At 50.2% G+C, this 27396-nt stretch overlaps 1 protein-coding gene across 4 annotated transcripts in view; it reads right to left on the bottom strand.

The window, feature by feature from the left end:
* Positions 1-1124: 1124 nt before the first annotated feature.
* The window catches only part of LOC119967483 (transient receptor potential cation channel subfamily A member 1-like), a 645844-nt gene continuing 619572 nt past the window's right edge, over positions 1125-27396 (bottom strand). For all 4 annotated transcript variants that reach the window (XM_038800105.1, XM_038800113.1, XM_038800133.1 and 1 more), the window contains one exon: positions 1125-1343. The gene's annotated coding sequence lies outside the window, so the exon portion shown is untranslated. The remainder of the gene's footprint in view (positions 1344-27396) is intronic.

Raw genomic sequence — 27396 nt, 5'->3', positions numbered from 1 at the left:
GTTGAAGGAGCTAAGTGATGGCATTCTGATGCAAACTTTTTTTTTCATATTTGCTACTGTTGTACCAAGAACAGTGAAGCTACAAACAATGAGAACAAAATGTTTAATAATTAAACAATTGATTAATGTGTCACCAATTTGAGTACATCTAAGCATTTAAAGAAATCACCAACATATGAACTGCACTTGAAGTTAATGAGTATTTGTAAAAGATTCCAACAGAATAAATAAAACGGATCCATACATTATACTGGCAATAACTAGAATACAGCACATAAAATACAATATGTATTTCATAATATATTTCAATACAAAGTTATACACAGACTACAATAGAGCTGGACATTTAAAAATAAAGCTACACATGAAAAGAAATCAACAAGCTAGAGGAACAATAACCTAGTTTACAGTTTATATTTCTGAGTTTTTTGACTTTGCACTACCTTCTTGTTGAGTATATGATAATATAATAAGAATTTTTATTAGTGCCACAAGTAGGCTCAGATTAACACTGCAAAGAAATTACTATGAAAATCCCCAAGTTGCCACACTCCGGCACCTGTTCGGGTAAAAGTTTGATCAGTTGCCAACTAGAGTACCCTATAAATGAATGTGTTTCACCTCAAAAGAGGGAACATCAACACACACTTTATTCAAGTAATGCGCACCATCAGCAATGGTGATGCTAGGATTGTTAGTGCTAAGAAAAAAAAGACTACAAATATCAAAACTTCCCAGTGTCTCTCCTTTAATATTCAACTTTAACATCTCTCACTGATACATTTTCTACTTCAGATGAGATTATAGCATAGTATGAACTGTTTTCTAAGCACTAAGGAGTTTAAAAAAAATAAATTTAGAGTATCCAATTCATTTTTTCCAATTAAGGGGCAATTTAGCGTAGCCAATCCACCTACCCTGCACATCTTTGGGTTGTGGGGGCAAAACCCACGCAAACACAGGGAGAATGTGCAAACTCCACACGGACACTGACCCAGAGCTGGGATGGAACCTGGGACCTCGGGGCCGTGAGGCAGTAGCACTAACCACTGTGCCCCCGTGCTGCCCTGCAGTAAGTAGTTTTAAGTGGCTTTGGGACTGCTTTTGCTTTTTTTCTTTCTCGACACCGATTAGACATCATCCACCATTTAATAACCTGGCTAGATTGTTTTTTAAAGAGGGCAAACAAAGTTTGAGACTAATACCTGGATAACTTGATTAATAAATATACTACCACAGTGTGAAAGTGAGCCATTCAGACCTCGGGGTAATTCCTTGTGCATGGCAGGGTGTGTCACAGAGATTTATCTGCACAACTTTTTATCCATCATTTGAAGCTGAAACTAAGAACAAAGATTTTGTCACATGACAAGTGGAAGTTGGCACTTTAGTTTCTATGAAAATAGATACCTTCAGCAATGTTACATCAGAGACCATTAATTTCAAAGCCCTGAGAATGGGAGTAAATTGAAGGAACCAGGAAAAGTTTTTGTTCCTGAATGCTACCCTCTGAATTCTATTAGAAGGTACCCTGTTGACATCCACACCAAATTAACATTGAGTTGGCCCCTATGATGCAAATTATCATCATACAAAACAGAAGGATGAATTATATTTATTGTCCAGGCATACAAATGAAAGATTGTGTAACGTACTGGATGTTTGCTTGTACCTTTGGCATTGATCCCTGGCTTATTGGTAACTCTAGAAAAATTAAAAAATGAGAAAAAAAGTAAAGGATTCAATTCCCAATATTACAGGCTTGAAGTCAAATCTCTCATAACTTGTTGAGGGTCACTCAAAGACTTCAGAGAATTTACATATAAGGGCTCTAGATTTATATGTTTTTAAAAATAAATTTGATGGGAAGGAAGAGCTGAGATTTGTTTCTCCAGCCAAGCTTTTGACCAGGCTTTGTGGTTTCTTCAATATTAGTTTGACGTTGCAGATTTGTCAAAAATAAAGATCCCATGAACAATTTAATTTTGGTGATAGGTAAAAGGAGATACATTTGGTAAAATACTGGGACACAGCATATTCTTTCTTTCAAATTCCTTTGATATAGAAAGTGAACCTGAAATTAGGGATTATTTTACTTTTTGTATAGAAAAGTCTTGCATTATTTACAGAAATTTGTATTGTTCCATGATGCATTCTATCCAGAAATTTCTGAACTTAAAAACCTTAACATTTTTACTGCAGCAGCTGAATTTTCCAATTTAACGATTGGAGCATTTCTTTCAAAATACAGGACATTCTAAATGTTGGAAATAGTAACATTTTTTAACAGCAACTTGCATTTCCAGAGCCCAGGGCCCCCAGAGGACACCCACCAGGGACATCGAAGACCACGGGATGCAGTAAGGAGCAGGCTGCCTCCATCTCTGATGTGCATCCTGGGACACAGTAGTAACACAGAAGGCTAAGCAGGTCGAGGATCACTGAGGGGGCACTGGGGGGAAGGGGGTAGGTGGGTGAGTGGGGAAGGGGAGCGGCACCATCGGGGGCAGTTGACGACACATATGTACAGCATTAAAATACGTTGTGCCCAAGAAATATGCCTCTGGCATTTTCTTCCGCAATGCCGCTGACCTCCAGTCCCCTGTCCCACCCCCTCCTAGGCATGGTGGTTCTGGATTCCGCCCCCCCCCCCCCCCCACCCACACCCACCCAGGCACACCATGTGCAGCTGATGGATGTGAGCAAGCACTCAGCAGACAGACAGGAGTAAGACAATGTGATAGATTGAGGAGCACCACCGCTCAGCTAACAGCAGTTTATCATCACCCCCCTGCCTTCGACAGTGACGTGCTGACAGTGCCGACACAGTCTCATCGCCCTGGAGTGATGTTACACAGATGCTGGGACAGGGTCGGGAGGGGGAACAGCGGAGTGAGGGTGTGAGATGATGGACGAACCCACGTCCTAGGTGAAGTGGGCCCAGGGTAAGGGCCTCCCTGGCCCTCTGGGCATGCCGGACCCTCACCGCTACTACCTGTCCTCTATCCTCCGGTGAATGGAGGATAGGTGGTCCTCCCCGAAGGCCCTCCACGGGCTCGTCCTTCAGCCTCTCCTGGTCCGGCGTCGCCTCATCCTCCTCCTCGAAGGTGGCCATATGTTCCTTCCCCTCCAGCACATTGCCCACTGATGTGCCAGGTTGTGGAGGGAAAAGCAGACCACCACAAAGACCCTCTGGGGGGTGTACTGCAGTGCACCACCAGAGCGGTCGAGGCATCGGAAACACATCTTGAGGAGTCTGATGCACCACTCAATGACAGTCCAGGTGGCCGAATGGGCCTCGTTTTATCGGATCTCCACCTCAGTCACTGGTCTCCGATAGAGTGGTTGCACTGGTGGTACAAGGATTCGGTGGGAACCCCTTTATCCCCCAAGGGCCAACCAGCCATCCTGGGGTGGTCCTCAAATTGCCTATTGGTAACAATTCCCAGTCCAGTAGGCAGTGTAAATGTTAGGGCCAGAATTAGCGCTAAAAAGCCTGATAAGCTGGAGCTGCTTTTAAGCGCACCACTCACCACACACTCATTGCAGCCATAAAGATGGCTCAGAGAAGACCTGCCCCTCCGATTTTAGGTAGCTGAAGTGAACCCACTCAGCGGCCAATGAGTGGCTGAAGGACACTTTTTCCCTCATGAGGAGCGCAGCCTCAAGCCTGTCCCCCTGAACAGCACCTTTGAGGAGGTGGCAGAAGCAGTCAGTGCTGTCAGCATCACCAGGAGGAGACAGCTCATGATCCTGAAGGGTGGGGGTCACTGATGAGGCCTCTGCCCTGAGAGGGGCAGTGTGTCCGGGAGTTCCAAAAGCCATGTTGCCGGTGTCCTTTGGTTGGGGTGAGCTCCACTGATCGTCAGTGCTTCCTCTGCATGATGGCTGCACTTCTGAGGAGTGCACTGAGGATTTCCAAGAACTGGTGGACCAGTTATTGAGCATTGCCATGCCCATTCCCTTGATAATACTGCTAGGATATAAGGGTTTACAGAGGTGCAATCTGAGCGGGCTCTCACATCACGAGAGGCTCTCTGAACATTTACAGGACACAGTGAGCAGTCAGCAGTGTGACTAACTAGGACCCTATAAGTAGCACCAGAGGAGTGCATTTAAATCACATACTGCGACTTCCAGTGGCGGCCATGGTGTGAGTGGTTGCACACAGAGCAGCTCCTGCTTGAAGGTGCAGAAAAGAGCTTTTTACACAAAATCGGGTGTAACTTCATTGGACAAGTGTAACTGAAAGTCTGAGGAGAGGTTCGCCCCGAGAGTGGCATGTCTGCTGGTTACCCGGCAGAAGAAGGTGAAGGACTGGGGACCTGGCCAAGGAGTTGCAAGAGACCTGTGGTGCAGCAGCTAGTAGAAAGATGGTGGAGGGGGAAGAGTCAGTGCAAGTTGGAAAGCCACAGATGGAGCAGTTGATGACCTTCATCAAGGAAGAGTTCCGCCAGCAGAGGAAGGAGATTGAGGCGGATCGCTCGAAGGCCATTGAAGAGGCTGTGGCACCCCTGAAGGGCTCAATGGAGAGGGCTCAATGTCTGGAGGCGCAGATCCGAGAGATCTATAGGGGTAGAATGGGTTTTGAGTTAGGTTTTTTTTATTTTCCTCCGATGTGGAGGGGTTTTCCTATTTTCCTGTTGGGTTAACAAAGGGTAGCAGGGGTGAAAAGTTTCTAAGGGGATGGTTGTCGTCCCCCCCCCCCCCCCCCCCCCCCCCCCCACCCCTCCTGCTGCCTGTGGCTGTGTTTTTTCTTTTTGTTTGTCTTTGGGGAAGGTGACCTGTGGTGGGGGAGGGGGAGGTCCGCAGAGAACCTTCTTCACAGAATACAGAGGTGAGGATGGGGGAGGGGTGGGGGGTCAGTAGGAGGAGCCTTTGGGAAAGAGTTGCGACGTTGGCAGGTAATGCTAGTGAATGTAAGTGAGGTGCGGGAGAAGGCCAAGAGAGGTGGCTGTGGGGGTGGAGTTGCGGCATGGCGAGGTTGGAGAAGAAACATGGTCAGTGGTGGAGAAAGAGGTCATCTTGGATGGGCCTGGTACAGGGTGAAATTAATGGAGGTAGAGGCGAAAGGGGAGGATGGCAGATGGTAGAGTGGAATGGAGGCACAAGGCCCTAGTAAGGCTGATAAAATGGAACGTGCGAGGGCTCAATGCACCGGTGAAGAGATCTCTGGTCTTTGCCCATCTTAGAAATTTAAAAGAGGAGATGGTCTTTCTGCAGGAGATGCACCTCGACGTGAAGCATTAGGTTTGGCGAAGAAAGGGATGGGCGGGTCAGGTTTTCCACTCGGGGTTTGGTTCAAAGTCACGGGGGAGGGGGTGTGTGGCCATAAACGGGATTTATGAGCGCAAAGGAAGTGTGGGCCCCTGTTGGGTGATATGTGATGGTGAGTGGGCATTAGAGGGGGAGCTGGTGGTACTGGTGAGTGTGTGCACCAAATTGGGATGACATAGGTTTTATGAGGGGTTTGCTGACAGCGATCCCGGACTTGGCCACGCATCAGTTGAAAAATGAAATGAAATGAAAATCGCTTATTGTCACAAGTAGGCTTCAAATGAAGTTACTGTGAAAAGCCCCTAGTCGCCACATTCCGGCGCCTGTTCGGGGAGGCTGTTACGGGAATTGAACCGTGCTGCTGGCCTGCCTTGGTCTGCTTTCAAAGCCAGCGATTTAGCCCTGTGCCAAACAAGCTGTTGATATGGGAGGAGATTTTTTTTTTAGAAAATATTTTATTACGGCATTAATAATTTTAACATTTTAACAAATAGAAAAAAAAACCAAAAGAGGAGATTTTAATTGTGTCCTAGAGCTGAGAGTAGATAGATTAAGCTGCAGTCAATGGGTAGAATACAAATGGCAAAGGAGCTGGGAGGGTTTACGGAAAAGATGGGTATGGTTTGTTACAGTATGGATATGGTGAATGAAGGGTTAATAATTCTATGTAAATGCATCTAACTTACAGATGGTGATCAAGAGCTATCACGTAGATCATGTGACACCTTTGATTCTGTGAGAAAGTGTTTAGGCATGACAGAGAGTAGTTGTGTGGTCAGGAGATCTGTAGATAGAGTCACAGCATAGTCTATTCAGCAGCCTTTGTACTTTAGTAAGATGTTCAAATCTAGTTATAAGTAGTGTTAATAAATTAGCTTTGTTAATCAACGTAGCTTGATGTTCTTTGTCAAACACTAAACATCAAAGACATCCTTGTCAAGAAAGCAGAGAACATCACATGGTGGACCTGTGACGCTGCAAGAACCCAGGGAAAAGAGAGTATTCCTTTTTCTCAGGATGTATTCAAGAATCGATTTTTCTCTCTCTCGCTGGGAGGTTTTGGTTGGGATGGAATGGGCAGATTATGAGAGATAGTAATCTCGGACCATGTGCCCCACTGGCTGGAGATTCAATTTAGATCGGGGCGGGAGCAGAGGCCGAGGTGAAGGCTTGATTGTGGATTGTTCGCAGATAGAGGGTTTTGCAATAAAGTGTGGGCTGTGATTAAAGATGTATGTAGAATTGTACCAAAACGGGGAGGTGTCAGCGGCCACATTTTGGGAAGCACTAAAAGCGGTGGTCCGGGGGGAGATTATCTCGTTCAAGGCACATGGGGGTGGGGAAAAGAGGGAAGAATATGAGTGGCTAATGAAGAAGATAGTTGAGGTAAATAGGGAGTACTCAAGGGCACCCACCACGGAGGGATTGGCGAGGAGGAGAAAATTGCAGGGGCAATTCGATAGGTTGAGGATGGAGAGGATGATAGGACAGCTGCGTGGGGCAAAGTGGGTGCAGTACGAATACAGGAAGACTGCGAGTCAAATGTTAGCGCATCAGCTCCTAAGACAGGCTGCGTCCAGGAAAATATTGAAGATACGGACTGGGGCAGTGGAAGATAACCGAGGTGTTTAGGGATTATTATAAGGAGCTGTACAGGGTGAACCTGGGGGGGGGGGGGGGGGGGGGGGGGGTGAAGATTACTTATTTAGGGGCCTCACGGTAGCATGGTGGTTAGCATCAATGCTTCACAGCTCCAGGGTCCCAGGTTCGATTCCCGGCTGGGTCACTGTCTGTGTGGAGTCTGCATGTCCTCCCCGTGTGTGCGTGGGTTTCCTCCGGGTGCTCCGGTTTCCTCCCACAGTCCAAAGATGTGCAGGTTAGGTGGATTGGCCATGCTAAATTGCCCGTAGTGTAAGGTTAATGGGGGGATTGTTGGGATACGGGTTACGTGGGTTTAAGTAGGGTGATCATTGCTCGGCACAACATCGAGGGCTGAAGGGCCTGTTCTGTGCTGTACTGTTCTATGTAAGAGGGGGACATGGGCCGATTTTTAGATGAACTGGAGTTTCCACAGTTATAGAAAGGCACTAGAGGAGCCCTTGGGGCTGAGGGAGGTATTGGACAGTATAAGGGGTATGAAGATGGTAGTGGATGTGGGTTTGGAAGGTGCTGTCTGCGGAACCTTGGTGAGTTACTGCAGTGCATCTTGTAGATGGTACACATGGCTGCCTCTGTTCGTTGGTGGTGGACAGTTTGAATGTTTGTGGAAAGGGCAGCAATCAAGCGGGCTGATTTGTCCTGGATAGTGTCGAGCTTCTTGAGTGTTGTTGGAGCTGCACTCATCCAGGCAAGTGGATAGTATTCCATTACACTCCTGCCTTGTGCCTTGTAGATGGTGGACAGGCTTTAGGGGGTTATGAGGTTGTAGCCATCTGGGATGGCCACGTCCCGATTACAAAATAGACACTTTGCAAAGAATGCAGAGAAAATGGACAATACTGAGAAAGCAAGCAGGTGCAAGGTTTGTCTGTTGATTGGAGCCGTAGCTCCCAGACAAGACCAATACTGCAAAACCATTACCATACTAATGAGCCATCTCCGGGGACAAAAGAGTAACATTTAAGTAAACGATACTAAAGCAGACACCCAGGCGCCAGAGGAGCCAAGAACAAAGCAAGGCCAACGGACACGCCCAGCAATCAGGGCACCCACCCCTTTATTGGAGGAAATCGATAGGAATGATCAAGATGCGGTCCAATTAATTGGGGCCAAGTTCAAGGCCCGCCCAAAAGCACGCGAAGCCCCTTTGGGGTATAAGAATGATCCCCCAAGAAAGAATCGCTCTCTTGGCCTTGGCTCTCAGCGAGGAGAGACCTGCCTAGCAGCTGCACTAGAACAAGTATGTCCAAAGTCAACGCACGCTATAAGATAGACGCTACTAGTTACTATTCCGTACCAGCTCAACCCCAGCAGCCTCAGAACCGGACAATGGCCATTGTTCCTCTGACTGAGTGGGCGCCCGAAGCTAAGTATTGGCTTTAGTAGTAGTGATAGTTTAGTTGGTAGAGTTTTGTGCATGAGTATATTTGACTGTGTGTGTAAATAAATGAGCATTGATTTCGAACTTACTAACTGGTGTATCGAGTCTTTGATCAGTATTTGGTTTTGAACCTTGTGGCGGTATCGGAAGATACCTAGCGACTCTTGAGCAAACGTAATTAGAATTAAAGAAGGCGACCATATTAACCGCCATAAACAGAGCCAATTAAAGAGAGAACACAATTAGCAACAAAGTGAATTACTCGCTGAAGGGTTCCTAACCTTTGACCTGCACTGGAAGCCACCGTATTAATATGGCTAGTCCAGTTCAGTTTCAGATCAATAATAACCCCCAGGATGTTGATTGTGGAGGATTCAGCGATGGTAATGCCATTGAATGTCATGATGCAGTGGTTAGATCCTCTCTTGTAGGAGATGGTCATTGGCTGGCACTTGTGTGGCGCGAATGTAACTTGATACTTATCAGCTCAAGCCTGGATATTGTCCATGTCTTGTTGCATTTGGCCCTGGGCTGCTTCATTATCTGAGGAGTCGTGAATGGTGCTGAACATTATACAGTCATCCGAAACATCCCCACTTCTGACCTTATGATGGAAGGGAGGTCAGTGATGAAGCAGCTGAAGATGGTTCAGCCTAGGAGACTACCCTGAAGAACTCCTGCAGTGATATCCTGGAGCTGTACTTCCAACCACCCCAACCATCTTCCTTTGTGTCAGGCATGACTCCAACAAGCGGAGAGATTGTCCCCTGATTCCCATTGACTCCAGTTTAGCTAGGCCTCCTTGATGTCATTCTCTGTCAAATGCTGCCTTGATGTCAAGGGCAGTTACTCTCACCTCACCTCTGGCGTTCAGCTCTTTTGCCCATGTTTAAACCAAGGCTGTAATGAGGTCAGGAGCTGAGTGACCCTGGCGGAACCCAAACTGAGTGTGAGAAGGTTATTGCTAAGTAAGTGCTGCTTGATAGCACTGTTGATGATTCCTTCCATCACTTTGCTAATGACGGAGAGTAGACTGACAGGGCGGTAATTGGCTGGGCTGGATTTGTCCTCTTGTGTACAGGACACACCTGGTCAATGTTCCACATTGCCGGGTAGATGCCAGTGTTATATCTGTCCCGGAATAGCTTGCCCTGGGGTGCGGCAAGTTCTGGAGCACAGGCCTTCAGTACTATAACCTGAATATTGTCAGGGCCCATAGCTTTTGCAGTATCCAGTGCCTTCAGCTGCTTCTTTTTTTAAAAATCTTTTAAATCTTCAAACCTTCAACGTTTTCATTAAATAAAGAACAAAATAAAAACAAACGAAAAGGAAACACGATAACAATCCCCCAAAACCAACAACCCCCTCAATATACAATCCAATACATCCATTTGTGCATTCCAGGTAAAAGTTAAGAACAAAGCAGTGAAACAATAAACCACCCCCCCCCCCTCAATGTTCAATGTCAACCAGTTCCCAAAACTGTATAATAAACAGTCCCCATGATTTGTCGAACCCATCCTTCATGCCCCTCACCTTCTCAAGAGTCAGGCTTGAACCTTCGATTCCCCCTGATCGGCATCTCCCCTGACCCTGCCCCCAACTTAAAGTGCTGCCTCAGTTGTCGCCAAATCTTCAGTGTTGCCACCACCACCGGACCCCCGGAATACTTGCCCGGGGTCAAAGGAAGTGGTGCCGTTATCATCGCCCTCAGCCCCGACCTCCTAAACAGACCCTCCTCTATCCTAACCCACCGGGACTCCCCCTTCACGAACCAACCCCTCACCTTTTCCGAATTTGCCGTCCAATAATAGTTTAGTAAATTCGGGAGGCCCAGCCCACCCGCCTGCCGCCCTCTCTGCAAGACCACCTTCCTGACCCCAGCTACCTTCCCCCTCCAAATAAACGAGGTGACCAACTTGCCCACTTCCTTGAAGAATTCCTTCGATAAAAAGACCTGCAGGCACTAAAATAAAAACAGAAATCGCAGCAGCACATTCATTTTAATTGCCTGCACCCGGCCCGCCAATAACAGAAGGAGGTTGTCCCCCTTGCCAAGTCCGGTTTCACCCTCCCCACCAAACTAGTAAAATTGTATCAACGGAGCCCCCACCCAATCCCGTTCCACTTGCATCCCCAATACCTGAAGTGGCTTGCTGCCCTGCGAAATGGCAGACCCCCCACTCTCACCCCCACCCCTGGCTTGGACACTACAAAATACTCACTCTTCTCCAAATTTAATTTGCATCCTGAAAACGATCCAAATCTTTGGAGAAGTCCGATTATGCTCCCCACTGATGTACTCGGCTCTGAGACATATAACAATAAATCATCCCTGTACAAAGATACCCTCTGTTCAATCCCCCCTCGTACTAAACCATTCCACAACCTCAAACTCCTTAAAGAGATGGCCAAAGGCTCTATCGCTAATGAAAATAGTAGGGGGGAGCATACCCCTGATTGGTACCCCGGTGCAAAGCAATGTACCCCGAGCTCATATTATTTTTCCGGACACTCGTAATTGGTTTCCTATATAGTAGCCGTACCCATTCCATAAATCTCGGCCTAATCCCAAATCTCTCTCGTACCACCATTAAGTACCACCACTCTAACCGATCAAATGCCTTTTCCGCAACGAGCACCATCACCACCTCCTTCTCCTTTCCCTCGGCTGGCATCATGATTACATTTACTAACCTCCTGACATTCGAAAATAGCTACCTTCCTTTAATGAACCCTATCTGGTCTTCCCCTATCACATTCGGGAGACACCCCTCCAACCTAGCCACCAGTACCTTCACCGGAATCTTGGCATCTATATTCAGTAACGATATGGGCCTACACGACCCACACTCCATCGGGTGCTTGTCTTCCTGAAACAGCAGAGATATTGAAGCCTGTCCCAAAGTTTGTGGTAGCCTTTCCTATTGCTTCCTCAAACATCCCCACTATCAGTGGTGCCAATTTGTCTTTGAACTTCTTGTAATACTCCACTGGGAACCCATCCGACCCTGCCACCTTCCCCGATTGCATCTTCCCAATTGTCTCCTTTACCTCTTGTTCCCCACCGACCCCTCCAATCTAGCCCTGTACTCCTCCTCCAGCCCATTCAGGAACTCCCTCATCACTTGTTCCTCTACCAGTGGCTCCGACCTGTACAGCTTTTCATAGAGCTCCTCAAACACCTTATTAATCTGCGCTGGAGCCACCACCAACTTCCCCATTCTATCCCGCACCTGGACTATCTGCCTTGCCGCCACCTCCCTCCGAAGTTGGCCTGCCAGCTACTGCCCCACCTTCTCCCCGCATTTATAAATCGCACCCCTCTCCCGCCTCAGTTGGCATACTGCCTTCCCCGTAGTCAACCGATCAAAACTAGCCAGGAGCTCCCTCCTTCTGTCCAAAAGGGCCGGATCCGCATCCCTCCGTATGCCTCCTGTCTACCTCCAACATTTCCTCTATCAGCCTTTGATGCTCCTCCCTCTCCTCCTTTTCCACCTTGGTCTTAAATAATATCACCTCCCCCCTCACGACCACCTTCAGGGACTCCCATACTACTGCCTGTGATACTTCCCCTCTACAGTTAAATCCTACGTACTCCTCAATCACTTTCCCGATCTTCTCACAGATGCTTGGATCCCCCAACAACTCCACATCCATTCTCCACCCTGGCCTCTGAGTTACCCCCCTCTCCAGGACCTCATTCACCCAGTGCGGTGCATGGCCTGAGATCTCTATCGCTGAGTACTCTGATCCCCAAATCCAGTCATTTTCAACTTCGGGGTCACGGCCTGCGGGTGGGTCTCGGGCGGGTGTCGGGAGGGTGGCGGAGCCATCCATTGCGGCATTCCTGATCGCTGTGCATGCGTGCCCACTCATCAGTGTGCATGCCCTGGGCCCAGTGAGAAACACTGCCTCCTCCTGACATCAGCGCACTGACCCAGGTGAAGATTTTCTTTTTAATTCAATGCAATTCAATTTGTTGCATAGAACATAGAACATTACAGCACAATACAGGCCCTTCAGCCCTCGATGTTGCACCGACCATGAAACGACTCTAAAGCCCATCTACACTATTCCCTTATCATCTATATGTTTATCCAATGACCATTTAAATGTCCTTCATGTTGGCGAGTCCACGACTGTTGCAGGCAGGGCATTCCATGCCTTTACTACTCTCTGAGTAAAGAACCTACCTCTGACATCTGTCCTATATCTATCTCCCCTCAGACTCCACACAGACAGTGACCCAGCCGGGAATCGAACCTGGGACCCTGGAGCTATGTCCCCTCCTGCTAGCCATCACCATCTGAGGAAAAAGGCTCTCACTGTCCACCCTATCTAATCCTCTGATCATAGAACATAGAACATAGAACAGTACAGCACAGAACAGGCCCTTCGGCCCTCGATGTTGTGCCGAGCAATGATCACCCTACTTAAACCCACGTAACCCGTAACCCAACAATCCCCCATTAACCTTACACTACGGGCAATTTAGCATGGCCAATCCACCTAACCCGCACATCTTTGGACTGTGGGAGGAAACCGGGGCACCCGGAAGAAACCCACGCACACACAGGGAGGACGTGCAGACTCCACACAGACAGTGACCCAGCCGGGAATTGAACCTGGGACCCTGGAGCTGTGAAGCATTGATGCTAACCACCATGCTACCGTGAGGCCCCCTTTGTTTATATCATCTTGTATGCCTCAATTAAGTCACCTCTTAACCTTCTTCTCTCTAATGAAAACAGCCTCAAGTCCCTCAGCCTTCCCTCATAAGATCTTCCCTCCATACCAGGCAACATCCTGGTAAATCTCCTCTGCACCCTTTCCAATGCTTCCACATCCTTCCTATAATGCGGCGACCAGAACTGCATGCAATAGTCCAAATGCGGCCGCACCAGAGTTTTGTACAGCTACAACATGACCTCATGGCTCTGAAACTCAATCCCACTATCAATAAAAGCTAACACACCGTACACCTTCTTAACAACCCTATCAACCTGGGTGGCAACTTTGAGGGATCTATGTACATGGACACCGAGATCTCTCTGCTCATCCACACTACCAAGAATCTTACCATTAGCCCAGTACTCTGTCTTCCTGTTATTCCTTCCAAAATGAATCACCTCACACTTTTCTGCATTAAACTCCATTTGCCACCTCTCAGCAGAGCTCTGCAGCTTATCTATGTCCCTCTGTAACTTGCAACATCCTTCCGCATTGTCCACAACTCCACCGACTTTAGTGTCATCTGCAAATTTACTCACTCATCCTTCTACGCCCTCCTCCAGGTCATTTATAAAAATGACAAACAGCAGTGGCCCCAAAACAGATCCTTGTGGTACACCACTAGTAACTGAACTCCAGGCTGAACATTTCCCATCAACCACCACCCTTTGTCTTCTTCCAGCTAGCCAATTTCTGATCCAAACTGCTGAATCACCCTGAATCCCATGCCTCCGTATTTTCTGCAATAGCCTACCATGGGGAACCTTATCAAACGCTTTACTGAAATCCATATACACCACATCAACTGCTTTACCCTCGTCCACCTGTTTGGTCACCTTCTCAAAGAACTCAATAAGGTTTGTGAGGCACAACCTACCCTTCACAAAACTGTGTTGACTATCGCTAATCAAATTATTCCTTTCCAGATAATTATAAATCCTATCTCTTATAAACCTTTCCAAGACTTTGCCCACAACAGAAGTAACGCTCACTGGTCTATAGTTACCGGGGTTGTCTCTACTCCCCTTCTTGAACAAGGGGACAACATTTGCTATCCTCCAGTCTTCTGGCACTATTCTGGAATTGCCTGAAGCGATGGAAGGGAGCAGGTCATGTGAAAAATGAAAAATGTGCACTGAACACTGATGTCACATGCTCTGGACGCAATTGCAATTTCTCCATTTTATCAGGAGCAAACAAGCAACAGGACTAAAATTGAGAATGGATCATTTTGTAATAAGGAAGAGAGGACCAGAGACACAAACAGGCAAGGATCTCACAACTAAACCTGCTGGAGAGAATGTTTCAGGAGAATCCACAGCAGGATAAAGCAGTGGTGGTGTGAGCTGTTCAGGCGAGTCCACATCAACACAAAGCAGTGCTGGTATGAGTTCCAGGGCCTCTGGTAAACAGTCCATTAAGAAGAAGGTGAAATCAGACACAAAGCAGTATAAACATGATTTTTTAAGGTATGTCTTTATTAATTGTGCTGATACAAATCAAGATGTTAAGCCCATGTGTGTTCTATGTAGGGAAGTACTATCAAATGAAAGTTCAAAACTTCAAAGGCATGGTGAGTTCAAGGACAAGCCTCTTGATTTTTTTCGAAGGATGCAGCGCAAACTTAAATCATCAGCTGATGTCCTCAGCAGAAATGTGACATTGAACGACAAAGTACAATTAGCCTCTGACATGGTAGCTGACCATGTAGCTAAAGAGAAAATGCCCCACATTGTAGCAGATAGATTAATTCTCCCTGCAGCATTAGACATAGTTTGTACAGTCCTAGATGAGAGGTTAGCTGAAAAAATGAAATGCATACCACTTAGAGATAACACAGTGGCTCGCTGAATTTGTGATATTGCTGAGAATTTTGAAGTCCAGCTTATTTCTCGTTTAAAATCAGCACAGGAGTTCTCAATACAACTGGATGAAAGTACAGACATTTCAGATTGTGCAATGTTGCGAGTTCATGTAAGGTATGTTTGGCACAATGAATTTGTTGAGGATTTGCTGTGCTACCTGACATTATCAACACATACGACTGGCATAGAGAGTTTTGAAGTTTTGTGGTTGGAAAGTGTGGGTTCGACTGGGTTGGTTGTAGAGGAATCACAAGCGATGGAGCAGCTATTACGAGCCAGGGTTTAGAGAACCCCAAAGTGTATTATGGAGTTCACCTGACCCACATCTTTTAATAGATTTTGGTTATGGGGAGCACAAGGGCCCACTCTACAGGTGTAATGTGACAGAGATCTAAAGTACTTTTAAAACAAACAATGTTTTATTTTATGAATCCAGCTAACATTTTATTTTATTTTGTTTTTTGTTTTTTTTTAAATTTAGAGTACCCAATTCATTTTTCCAATTAAGGGGCAATTTAGTGGAGCCAATCCACCGAGCCTGCACATCTTTGGGTTGTTGTGGTGAAACCCACGCAAACACAGGGAGAATGTGCAAACTCTACACGGACAGTGACCCAGAGCCGGGATTAAACCTGGGACCTTGGCGCCGTGAGTCTGCAGGGCTAACCCACTGCACCACCATGCTGCCCCCAGTTAACATTTTATAAACACTCAGTAAACATCTTAGCAACTATCAACTCAAATACTCCCCCCAAAGAATACAGTACTTTATAAGTAACCCTTAATCTTTCCTAGCAACATCCATAAGACAAATACCCTCTTTAACAAAGACAGCAGGTTTAAATTCACTGCTGAGAGCAGTTATCACTTTTAAATTAGCAAGTGATCTGAAGACATTCTTTTCATGTAGAGAGAGATCAAAATTATACCTTGTTTTGCTGGATGCAGCTCCAACTCTGAAAACTAAACTAAACACACTGTAGCTGCCAGCTCAAAAACGAAAGCAAAAGCAGACAGACAGCCTAGCTCCACCCACACTCTGACATCACTGCAGCTATTTGGTAAACACCCATTTCTTAAAGATACATCCACTACAGCTATTTGATAAACACCCATTTCTTAAAGGTACTCACACATGACACAGCCAACATGACTGGGAAAATCAGCGGAGTTATAATAAGGATTAAGGCAGAAGCTGGTCAGGACATTGGTTGGAATCATTGTTTTATTTACCGCGCGGCACTGGCATTGAAATGAATTCCATCAAATCTTGAAGTGGTGTTGAAAATTGTGAATTTCATTAAATGCAGCACACTCAAAACCAGACTTTTTGACACTCTGTGTTCCGATATGGGGGCCGAGTACATACATTTATTGTTCCACACAGAATTATGATGGCTGTCAAGGGGTTGGCTGCTAGTCATATTTTATGAACTGAGATATCAAATCCATACTTTCCACCTCGAGAAACTGTCCCCTCTGACTGATCCGTTTGTTGATGAAATTTGGATGCTAACTATGACTTACCTTGCAGACATTATTTCAATTCTAAATGACCTGAACCTCAAATTACAAGAGAAGGATGATGATTGCTTTCAGCACTGTGAAGAAATTGAAGCTTTCCAAAAGACATTAAAAATTTGGCAATTGCGAGTGCAAAGCCAAAATTACCACACTGCTACGACACGTCAAAGAAAACAGCATTAGTAAGGAAACTGTAAATGGACTGGCAAGCCTTATTCAGTCACATCTGGCTGTGCTGATCAACAGTCTTTGTCACTACTTTCCAGAGGAGAACTTTAAGATTTTCAGAGAGAAGAGGTGGTTGAAAAATCCCTTTGAGTTTGAGACCCCAGAATCAGTTGTTAACTTGCAGCTGACTCCAAATGTAGAAACTGAACTTCTGCACCTCAACTGTGACAGCACAGTAAAAACACAGCAAAAGTCAATGAGCTGTCAGCATTCTGGAGTAGCGTCTACAAGGAGTATCCGGAGCTGAGTAAAACAAGCATTTTGTTGCTTTTGCCCTTCACAACGACCTAAATGTGCGAGGTTAGATTTTCCATCCTCACAAAGATGAAGATGGCACAAAGGGACCGGCTGGATCCTGCACCTGATATGTACATAGCCCTCTCCTCCTGTGAATCTGATTGGAGTGAGATCTCAAGGAGCAAGCAGGCTCACCTCTCACATCAAAGGTAAGAGAAAATGGTGGGTCACGAAGGTTGGCCGGCGTGGGTCGCGAATGTCGGAAGGCATGGGTCACGCAGGTCGGTCCAGTGGGTCATGAAGGTCAGCTGGCGTGAGTCCTGAAGGATGGCTGGTTGGTAAAAATGGGTCCCGGGCAAAAACATTTGAAAAATACGGTCATAATCCCGGCCAGAAACGCTTTCCTACCACAAAAAAGTCTAACCCTGAATATACTTTGTGAAACGAGTAGAAGAACAAATACTCCCGCTTCCTTAGGTACAAGAACCTTGACGTGTCCACCCCTCCCAACTCCCTCATGAGCCTGGAGGCCCCCCCCCCCCCCCCCCCCCCCCCCCCGGCCGACTGGGCAAGCAAGCACGGCTGCAACCTGTCGATCCTTGGTTCTTGCACCTTATTCCAATCTGCTCCCACTATTCTGTCAGCATTCTGGAGTAGCGTCTACAGCGCCGGCCCAAGGGTTGCTGGCGCCCCGGGCAAGCTGAACTTCGGCGCCCTTCGGGGGGGGGGGGCGAGGGGGGAGGCGGGGCCGAGGGGGGGAGGCGGGGCCAAGGGGGGGGGCGGGCGCAGGGCCGAGGGGGGGGCGGGCGCAGGGCCGAGGGGGGGGCGGGCGCGGGGCCAAGGGGGGGGCGGGCCCGGGGCCGGGGGAGGCGGGCCGGGGCTGAGGGGGGCGGGCTGAGGGGGGGGCGGGCCCGGGGCCGAGGGGGGCGGGCTGAGGGGGGGGCGGGGCCGAGGGAGGTGGGCGGGGCCAGGGGGGGCGGACGGAAGGGGGACGGAGGGGGGCGGCGGATGGAGGGAGGATGGAGGGGGGGGGGCGGACGGAGGGGGGGCGGCAGACGGGGAGGGGGTCGGAGGGGGGGCCGCCCTGGGGGAGGGAGGCCACCGCGCATGCGCTGGTTGGCACCGGCCCAACTGCGCATGCGCGGGACCGAGTCTCTGGCGCCCCCGAGCACATGGCGCCCCGGGCGACTGCCCGAGTTGCCGGTACCTTGGGCCGGCCCTGAGCGTCTACAAGGAGTATCCGGAGCTGAGTAAAACAAGCATTTTGTTGCTTTTGCCCTTCACAACGATCTAAATGTGCGAGGCTGGATTTTTCATCTCATGTGAGTCCAAGTCCGGGATGGCCTGACCACCTTCCTCACAAATCCTGTATCATCCCAGTTAGGGCATACACACTTGCCAGCGCCACCAACCTCCCCTCCACTGCCCCTGTTACTATGTTACTATTACATACCTACCCCCTGGTCTACCACCACCTTCTCCATCTGGAACCTCACTCTCTTACCCACCAACACCGCTACCCCCCCTGCTTCTTCACCTTCAGGTGGGTCACTTGTAACATGGCAATATTGGCCTTTAAGCTTTTTAGGTGTGCAAACAACCTCAATCGCTTCACTGCCCCCCCCCCCCCCCCAACCCCTCATGTTCCACATTACTATTCTGACTGGGGGGTCTCTCACCCCCCGGACTCCCTGCCCCTCCTTTCCACCATTATCATAACTCCGGGCCCTGCCCACTGGGCTTGGCGAGCCTTGTGCCTTTGTTGCCATCGAACCCCTCCCCCCGCTCCCAGAATCCCCCCATCCACTTCGTCTCAAAAATGCCTCTCCCAGTACCGGTCCCCTCCCCCTGTTTTTCACACCTCCCAGGCCCATCAAAACCTGTTCGTCCAGGCTCTGATGACCGCAGCCCCTTTCCCCACCACACTCCCATTCATTGGCCAGCTTGTTTGCTAGTGTGGAGGCCCCTGCCCAGGCCCCACTCCCACCCCCCCCCCACCAATCTCCTTCCCCCTGCCCAGTCCCAGAAATCAAAGAAATTCCCTTCAAACAAACCAGCGCAAACAAACAAACTCCAGAAAACCGCCAGCGCAAAATATCCCAACTCCTACCCTACCCAAACAGGCAACTACACACCTTTAAAAATATATATATATTTTAATGAGGCATTTATATATTTACACATCAAACACAACCGTAAAACAAGACAAACCAAAGGGCTGCAAATAATTAAACCTACTAAATACCTAACACCCCACCATCCCACCTCCGGCTTCCCAGCTCCCCTACCTCCCTATTTTACGCCACCCCACTGCTGAAACCTGGTAGGGGCTGGTTTAGCACAGGGCTAAATAGCTGGCTTTTAAAGCAGAGCAAGGCAGGCCAGCAGCACGGATTCAATTCCCATACCAGCCTCCCCGAACAGGCGTTGGAATGTGAGGACTAGGGGCTTTTCACAGTAACTTAATTTGAAGTCTACTTGTGACAATAAGCGATTTTCATTTTTCATTTCACCTTAACTGTTCTCAAAGAAGTTGATAAACGGCTGCCATCTCTGGGCAAACCCCTCCACAGACCTTCTCAAGGCAAATGTTATCTTCTCCAGCCGAAGAAACTCTGCCAGGTCACTCATCCACACCCCCGGTTTTGGAGCCCTGTGTCCCTCCATTCAAATCAGATCTGTCTCCGGGCTGTTGCTCGTTATGCTTTTACTTAATTGCTCTGTTTTAATAACCTTTGCTCTAGAGTCGCCGGGTATCATTCTGATACCACCACGAGGTTCAAAGCCAAGTGCTGATCAATAACTCAATACACCAGTTAGTAAGTTTGAAATCAATACACATTTATTATACACACAGTCAATCACTACTCATGCATAAACTCTACTTACTAAACTATCACTGCTACTAAAGGCTCTACTTAGCTTTCGAATGGCCCACCAGGTCAGAGGAACAATGGCCTTTGTCCGGTTCTGAATCTGCTGGCTTCAAGCTGGTACGGAATAGTAGCTAGGAGCGTCTATCTCGTAGCGTGCGTTGACTTGAGACTTACTTGGTTGATGCAGCTGCTAGGCAGGTCTCTCCTCGCTGAGAGTCACGGTCAAGAGTTCTTTGAGAGCTGCCAAGAGAGCTAACTGAACTTGGGGACTCTACTTTATAGTCCCCAGAGGTTTCGCGCCCTTTTGGGCGGACCCCGGACTTGGTCCCAATTAATTGGACCATGTCCCAATCATTTTTATCGATTTCTCCAATACTGGAGCTGTTCCCTGATCGTTGGGCGGGCCCTATATGTCCGTTGGCCTGCCTTTGTCCTAGCTCCCGCTGGCGCCGGGGAGTCTGGTTTGGTCCCGATTGATTCAATGTTTCTGATTGTTTCTGGGGATCGCTCATTAGTATGTAGATGGCTATTGGTTTCAGTTCTGTCTGGGTTCTGCAAATCTTAATACACAGGAAACCTTGCACCTGCTTGTTTTTCCTGTGGCTGGCCAATTTTCCCTGTACTCTTTGCAGGCATCCATTTTGGAATCGGGACGTGGCCACCCCAGGTGGCTACAGGGCTACCAGGGAGGCGAAGGCCAAAACGTCGGCCTCTATCGCCCCCTGGACTCCCGGGTTTTCTGACACTCCAAAGATCGCCACTTTTGGACTTGGGACCACCTTCACCTTCAAGACCTCTGACATAATGTTGGCAAACCCCTGCCAGAATCCCCCAAGCTTCAGACATGCCCAAACATGTGGGCATGATTCGCGGGCCCACCCGCACCTGTCTTCCACCCCTTCAAAAAACCTCCCCATCCCGACCACAGTCATGTGTGTCCTGTGGACCACCTTAAACTGAATAAGGCTGAGCTTAGCGCACAATGAGGATGCGTTCACTCTCCTCAAAGCCTCCTCCCAGCCCCCAGCCTCCACCTCCCTCCCCAACTCTTCCTCCCCTTACACTTCACTAGCGCTATCGGGGCTCCTGCCCAATCCATCTATTCCATGTAAATTCCTTGACACTTTACCCTCCCCTACCCTGTTCTTGATACCACCTTGTCCTGCAGCCCCTGGGTTGGCAGGTGAGGAAAGCATGTTACATACTTTCAAACAAAATCCCTCACCTGCAAATACTGGAACCCAATCCCGGTGGGCAACTCAAATTCCTCCACCAACCCCTCCAAGCTCGAAATCCCCCAGTCGAGCACCCCCGGAGCAAATCTATGATTCCCACAGATTGGTGCCCAAACTGAGGAATCCTCCAGCCTCAGGTGCTACCGCCACTGTCCCCACACCCTTAGGGCCGCTATCAATACCGGGCTTATGGAGTAACTTGCCGGGGAGAACAGCAGAGGTGCAGTCAACTGTGCCCCTAAACCCAAGTCTTTGCAAGAGGCCGCCTCCATCCCCTCCCCCAGTACCCACTTCCTAACAATGACTATATTCGCCCCCAGTAATAATTAATCAAATTTGGAAGAACTGTCATCTTCACCGACCGCACCTGTTCCGCCAGCGACAGCGGGAGCAAATCCCACCTTCTAAAATCCCCCTTCATCTGTTCCGCCAACCATGCCAGATTCTGTTGTGCAGCTGCTCCCACTCCCTCGCCACCTGAATACCCAAATACCAAAAGCTCACCTCCACCACCCTAAACGGCAACTCCCCCAGACTCTTCTGCCCCTTGATTGAATTGGAAACATCTCACTCTTCTCCATATTCAGTTTATATCCTGGAAACCGGCCAAACTCCTCCAATATACCCATAATCCCCCCAATACCTTCCAAAGGGTTCAATATTTAGAGCAACAGATCGTCCGCGTACTGCGGGACCCTATGCTCCCCCCCCCCCCCCCCCCCCCCCCCGTACAATCCACTGCCATTCCCTTGACGTTCTCAGTGCCATTGCCAATGACTCTATAGCCAAGGCAAAGCGAAATGGGGAGAGTGGACATTCCTGCCTTGTCCCCCGATGCAGCCTGAAATATTCCGAACTCACCCGATTCATTCTCACACTCATTACCGGTGCCTGGTACAACAGCTGGACCCAATCCACAAACCCTTGCCCAAACCTGAACCACCCCAGCACCTCCCACAGATGGTCCCATTCACCCGATCGAAGGTCTTCTCAGCATCCATGGTGACCACCACCTCCACACTTCGTCCCTCCGGGAGCATCATTATAAATAACATTTAACAGCCGCCTGATGTTAGACGACAAATGCCTCCCCTTAACAAACCCTGCCTGGTCCTCCCCTATCATCCCCGGCACACAGTCCTCAATCCTTGAAGCCAAAATCTTGGCCAGCAGCTTAACGTCCACATTTATCAATGAAATTGGCCTATAAGACCCACACTGCTCCGGATCCTTGCCGCTCTTTAGGACTAAGGAGAGCGAGGCCTGCGACAACGTAGTTGGGAGCACCCCTGCTCCCTTGCCTCATTAAATGCCCTTACCAGCAGGGGCCCGAAGTCCACAGAAAACCTTTTATAAAATTCCCGCCCGGCCCGGGGCCTTCCCTGCCTGCATCACCCCCATACCCTGCACCACCTCCACCAGCCCAATGGGGGCTCCCAATCCCTTCACTAGGTCCTCCTGCACCCTAGAGAACTCCAACCCCTCAAAAAGTGTCTCACTCTCTCCACCCCGGTCGAGGGTTCCGACTCATACAACCCCTTATAAAAATCCCCAAACACCCCATTCACAGGGTCCAAGACTGTATTCCCTCCCATTCCTTCACCTTTCCGATCTCCCTTGCTGCCTCCTCAATTGATGTGCCAACATCCGACTCACCTTTCCCCGGTATTCATAGACCGCCCCTTTAGCTCTTCTCAACTGCCCTATCGCCTTACCCTTGGATTTTCTGCGGCTCCCTCAACCAGCCCTCCTCCAGGGCCACCGTAAACCTCTTATCCACCTACAAAATCTCATCTACTAACCTCGCCATCTCCGCCCACTTCATCTTATCTCTGTGTGCCCATATTGAAATAAACTCCCCTTTACTACTGCCTTCAGTGCCTCCTGAAACGTGATGGCCGAAAGCTCACCCGTGTCATTCAGCTCCACATATCTCCGAATGGCAGCACTCACCCGCTCACAAACCTTCTCATCTGCCAACAACTCCACATCTAACCTCCACTGTGGGCGCTGCCCCCCTCCTCCCCCGACCACAGCCCAATTCACCTGCAAGTCCACCCAATGCGGTGCATGGTTCAAAACCACAATTGCCGAGTATGCCGAACCGACCACCCCCGCCAAAGACTTCCTACCCAACACAAATAAATTGGTTCGGGAATACACCCTATGCACATGAGAGAAAAACAAGAATTCCTTCGCCCTCGGCCTACCAAATCTCCATGGGTTCAACCCCTCCATGTGCTCCATAAATCCCCTCAGTTAGTGGCAGCACGGTAGCACAGTGGTTAGCACTGTTGCTTCACAGCTCCAGGGTCCCAGGTTCGATTCCCGGCTTGGGTCACTGTCTGTGCGGAGTCTGCACGTTCTCCCCGTATCTGCGTGGGTTTCCTCCGGCACTTCGGTTTCCTCCCACATGCCCCAAAAAAAATGCTGTTAGGTAATTTGGGCATTCTGAATTCTTCCTCAGTGTAACTGAAGAGGTGCCGGAATGTGGCGACTCGGGCTTTTCACAGTAACTTCATTGCAGTGTTAATGTAAGCTAACTTGTGACAATAAAGATTACTTAAAAAAAAAAACTTTAGTTCCCTCGCTACCGCTGATACTCTCCCCGACCTGGGGCTCGACCGATCCAATTTTGGATCCAAAACTGTGTTAAAATCACCCCATTATCAACCGGTGTGATTCCAGGTCTGGTTTCTTCCCCAACACCCGTCTCCTGGACCCTACATCATCCTGGTTCAGGGCATCAACATTCACCAACACCACGAGCATTTCCTCCAATTTCCCACTCACCATAACAAACCTCTCCCCAGAATGTGCAACTATGTTCCCCACTTCAAAAACTACCCGTTTATTTATCAATACTGCTACCCCTCTCATCCTCAAATACAATCCAGAGTGAAATACCTGCCCTACCCACCCTTTCCTGAACCTAGCCTGGTTCCCAATCTTCTGGTATGTTTCCTGTAAGCAGGGCCGGCTCAAGGCACCGGCAACTCGGGCAGTCGCCCGGGGCGCCATGTGCTCGGGGGCGCCAGAGACTCGGGTCCCGCGCATGCGCAGTTGGGCCGGTGCCAACCAGCGCATGCGCGGTGGCCGCTCCCTCCCTCAGGGCGCCCCCCCTCGGTCCGCCCCCCGCTCGGTCCGCTCCCCCCCCTCGGGTCCCCGCCCCCCCCCTCGGGTCCCCCCTCGGGTCCCCGCCCCCCGCCCTCGGGTCCCCCCCCCGCCCTCGGGTCCCCCCCCCCCTCGGGTCCCCGCCCCCCCCCCTCGGCCCCCCTCCCTCTTGGTCCGGCCCCCGCCCCCCTCTCGGCCCCCCTCCCTCTCGCCTCGGCCCCCCCCCTCTCGGCCCCGCCCCCCTCTCAGCCACGCCCCCTCCCTCTCGGCCCCGCCCCCTCTCGGCCCCGCCCCCTCTCGGCCCCGCCCCACCCCTCTCTCGGCCCCCCCCTCCAAGGGCGCCGAAGTTCAGCTTGCCCGGGGCGCCAGCAACCCTAGGGCCGGCGCTGCCTGTAAGAATGCCACATCCGCCTTTAAACTCCTCGTGTGCGCGAACAGACGATCCCTCTTGACTCTCACGTTCCATGTGATCAGCCAGGTCGGGGCCCACCCCACCCCCCACCCCACCCCCCACCCCACCCCACCCCCCACCCCACCGGCCGATCAACCATATCCCCTCCCGGGCGAGCCTCCAGCCCGCGTCCCGCACACACTCGGGATGTCCACCGTTATCAACTCTCCTCATACCACATTTCAAAAACCTCTCCCCTATCAGCAGTAACCCCCCCCCCCCCACAAAACCTGCTCACCCCACACTGCGCTTCCGTGACCTACCCCCCCCCCCCCCCCCAGCTAGCCTGGCAGCCCCCGTCCATGGTGCCTAGCATCCTACCTCCCATTGATTCCCCTCCCCCCCCCCACCCCCCCCCCCACCCCCCCCCCCCCACCCCCCCCCACCCCCCACACCCCCCACCCCCCCCCACCCTCGCTCAAACACTATCCTGGTGCAAACAACAACAGCAACATTCAAGGACCAAAAAAATAGAAAAGGACAACAACCATCCATCCCCCATAGAAGAACAAATGGCCCCCAAAGAAAAAAAAAGATCACCTCCTCCAAAGTTCAATGTCCTCCCTCTCCTGCCAGTCCATCATCCCTTAAAAACTCCATTGTTTCCTCCGGCGTCCCAAAGTAATATTCTCGCTCTTTGCGGGTCACCCAGAGGCGAGTCGGGTACAGCATCCCAAATTTCATCCCCTCCTTAAAGAGGGCAACCTTCACTTTATTAAAGCTCGCTCTCCTCGTGGCGAGCTCCGCATCCAGGTCCTGGTACACTAGAAATTCACTGCCCTCCCTGGTACACTGCCTCGTCTGCCTGATCCACCTCAGGATCTGCACCTTTGAAAAAAAATTAATTTAGAATGCGCAATTCATTTTTTCCAATGAATTTAGTGTGGCCAATACACCTACTCTGCACATCTGTGGGTTGTGGGGGTGAAACCCATGCAAACATGTGGAGAATGTGCAAACTGCACACGGACAGTGACCCAGAGATGGGATCGAACTTGAGACCTTGGCGCTGTGAGGCAGCAGCGCTAACCACTGCACCACTGTGCTGCCTGAGGATCCACACCTTGTCCAGAAATCGGTGCAATCGTACCACCATCACTCTCGGTGGCCCGTTACCCTGCGGCTTCTTCACCAGCGCTCTGTGCTCCCGGTCCACCAATGCTATTCAATGTTAATTGGTCTACTTTTAACGAGGCCTTAATTGATGGCTCGCCAGCTGATTCGCAGGCACCACACTTGCCAGCCCCCCGTTAACAAGGGTGAGCAGCACTTAAACTGCACGTGCTCAGTTAGCTCACCTAGCCCCAGCTAGCTCGCTCGCAACAATTGCGCTGAGGAGACCAGCCCCAAGATTCGGGGATGCAGACCTGGGGAGGATGCTCCATGCTGTGGAGGCTAGGAGGAATGTCCTGTCCTCCCCCAAGGGTCCAGGAGGTCAGCCATAGGGCAGCCAGTGCCGACTGGGACGAGGTGGTGACGGCAGTGAGCTCAGGGAGTGAGACCAGGAGGACTGGCCCACAGTGCAGGAAGAAGGTCAATGAGCTAAACCGGGCAGCACGAGTGAGTGGACACCAATGCCGACCCCCCCCCAAATCCCCCATGACCGCGAGACCTCCACCCCTCACGGAAGCATCTACCCCCCTCCCTCATCAACTATCAACTCCTCCAAACCCCCCAAACCTTCCTCCACCCATCCTCCGTTAACCCCCCAACCCCACCTTCACACACACACACACCCCCCCCCCCCACCCACCACTCTGAGTCACGCATGTGGCCAACAATGCTCTCTGCGTCTCCTCAGGATAGTTCTCCCACAATCGCCGGGAGAGGGCTCAGACTGGCAATGGTGTGCCAGACATCAGGATCCTCACCGCCTTCGAGGAGCGTGCTCTGGAGGTGACTTGTGTGACCAAGGACAGGGTGGTCACCAACATGGAGGCTGGCGGACACCACACAGGTGAGGAACCACTGAGAATCTATCAAACTTGAGTTTTTATTGCTTTACTGACTGACCGATCCCTCCCACTGATCACATGTCCATTTTCCTGCAGGTCCTCCTAGGTGGCACCCTCTCCAGCCTTCCAGGAGACCACCTTGGAGGAGAGCTCCGAGGCTGAAGCTACAATCACAGCTGCGTCACAGCTATCATACTCACCCTCCACCACCGCAGATACACGCACTTCAGTGGGACATGCTAGTGGTCAGTTTTCTGGGGCACAATCTGGTGAGCACCACAGAGCTGCTGATGTACATCAGGTAGAGGCAGGAAACCCCAAGTGAGACAGCAGACGGAGGTCTGCTGGATCCCAGGACCCAGCTAGGCCTGATGCTGAGCCCGTGGAAGAGGTTACCCCGGAGATGATGGAGATGATAGGGTGTGGTTCGGACATTCAGAGGGTGGTGTCACCGACACTCCAGCAGATCTATAGCTGCTTGGAAGAGTCGCAGAGGCAATGGGCACAGGAGATGTTGCCGGAAATGCGTGATACCGAGGCCAACACTTCTAGGGTGGTTACTGCAGTGGAGAGCCTGGTGCACGATGTCGGCACCATTAGTGAAGGTATCCAAGATGTTGCACAGTCGGTCAAAGCCATGGCTGAGGGTCTCAACAGAATGTTGGACTCGCTAGGGGGTGTCACCCAGTGCCGAGCTGACCTTGATGAGGTTCTGTGGGACATGTCCCGCTCTCAGATGCTAATGGCTGAGGCGCTGCGGAGCTTGTCCCAGTGGCAGGTGGGTATTGCCGAGGTGCTGCAGAGCATATCGCAGTCACTGAGGAGCATCGCTGAGGGCGTCAACACAATGGTGCAGACCA

Source organism: Scyliorhinus canicula, chromosome 1, assembly GCF_902713615.1.
Source record: "Scyliorhinus canicula chromosome 1, sScyCan1.1, whole genome shotgun sequence".
Classification (NCBI taxonomy): domain Eukaryota; kingdom Metazoa; phylum Chordata; class Chondrichthyes; order Carcharhiniformes; family Scyliorhinidae; genus Scyliorhinus; species Scyliorhinus canicula.
Note: the sequence above shows the minus strand (reverse complement) of the source record. Positions and strands in the feature narration are given on the sequence as shown.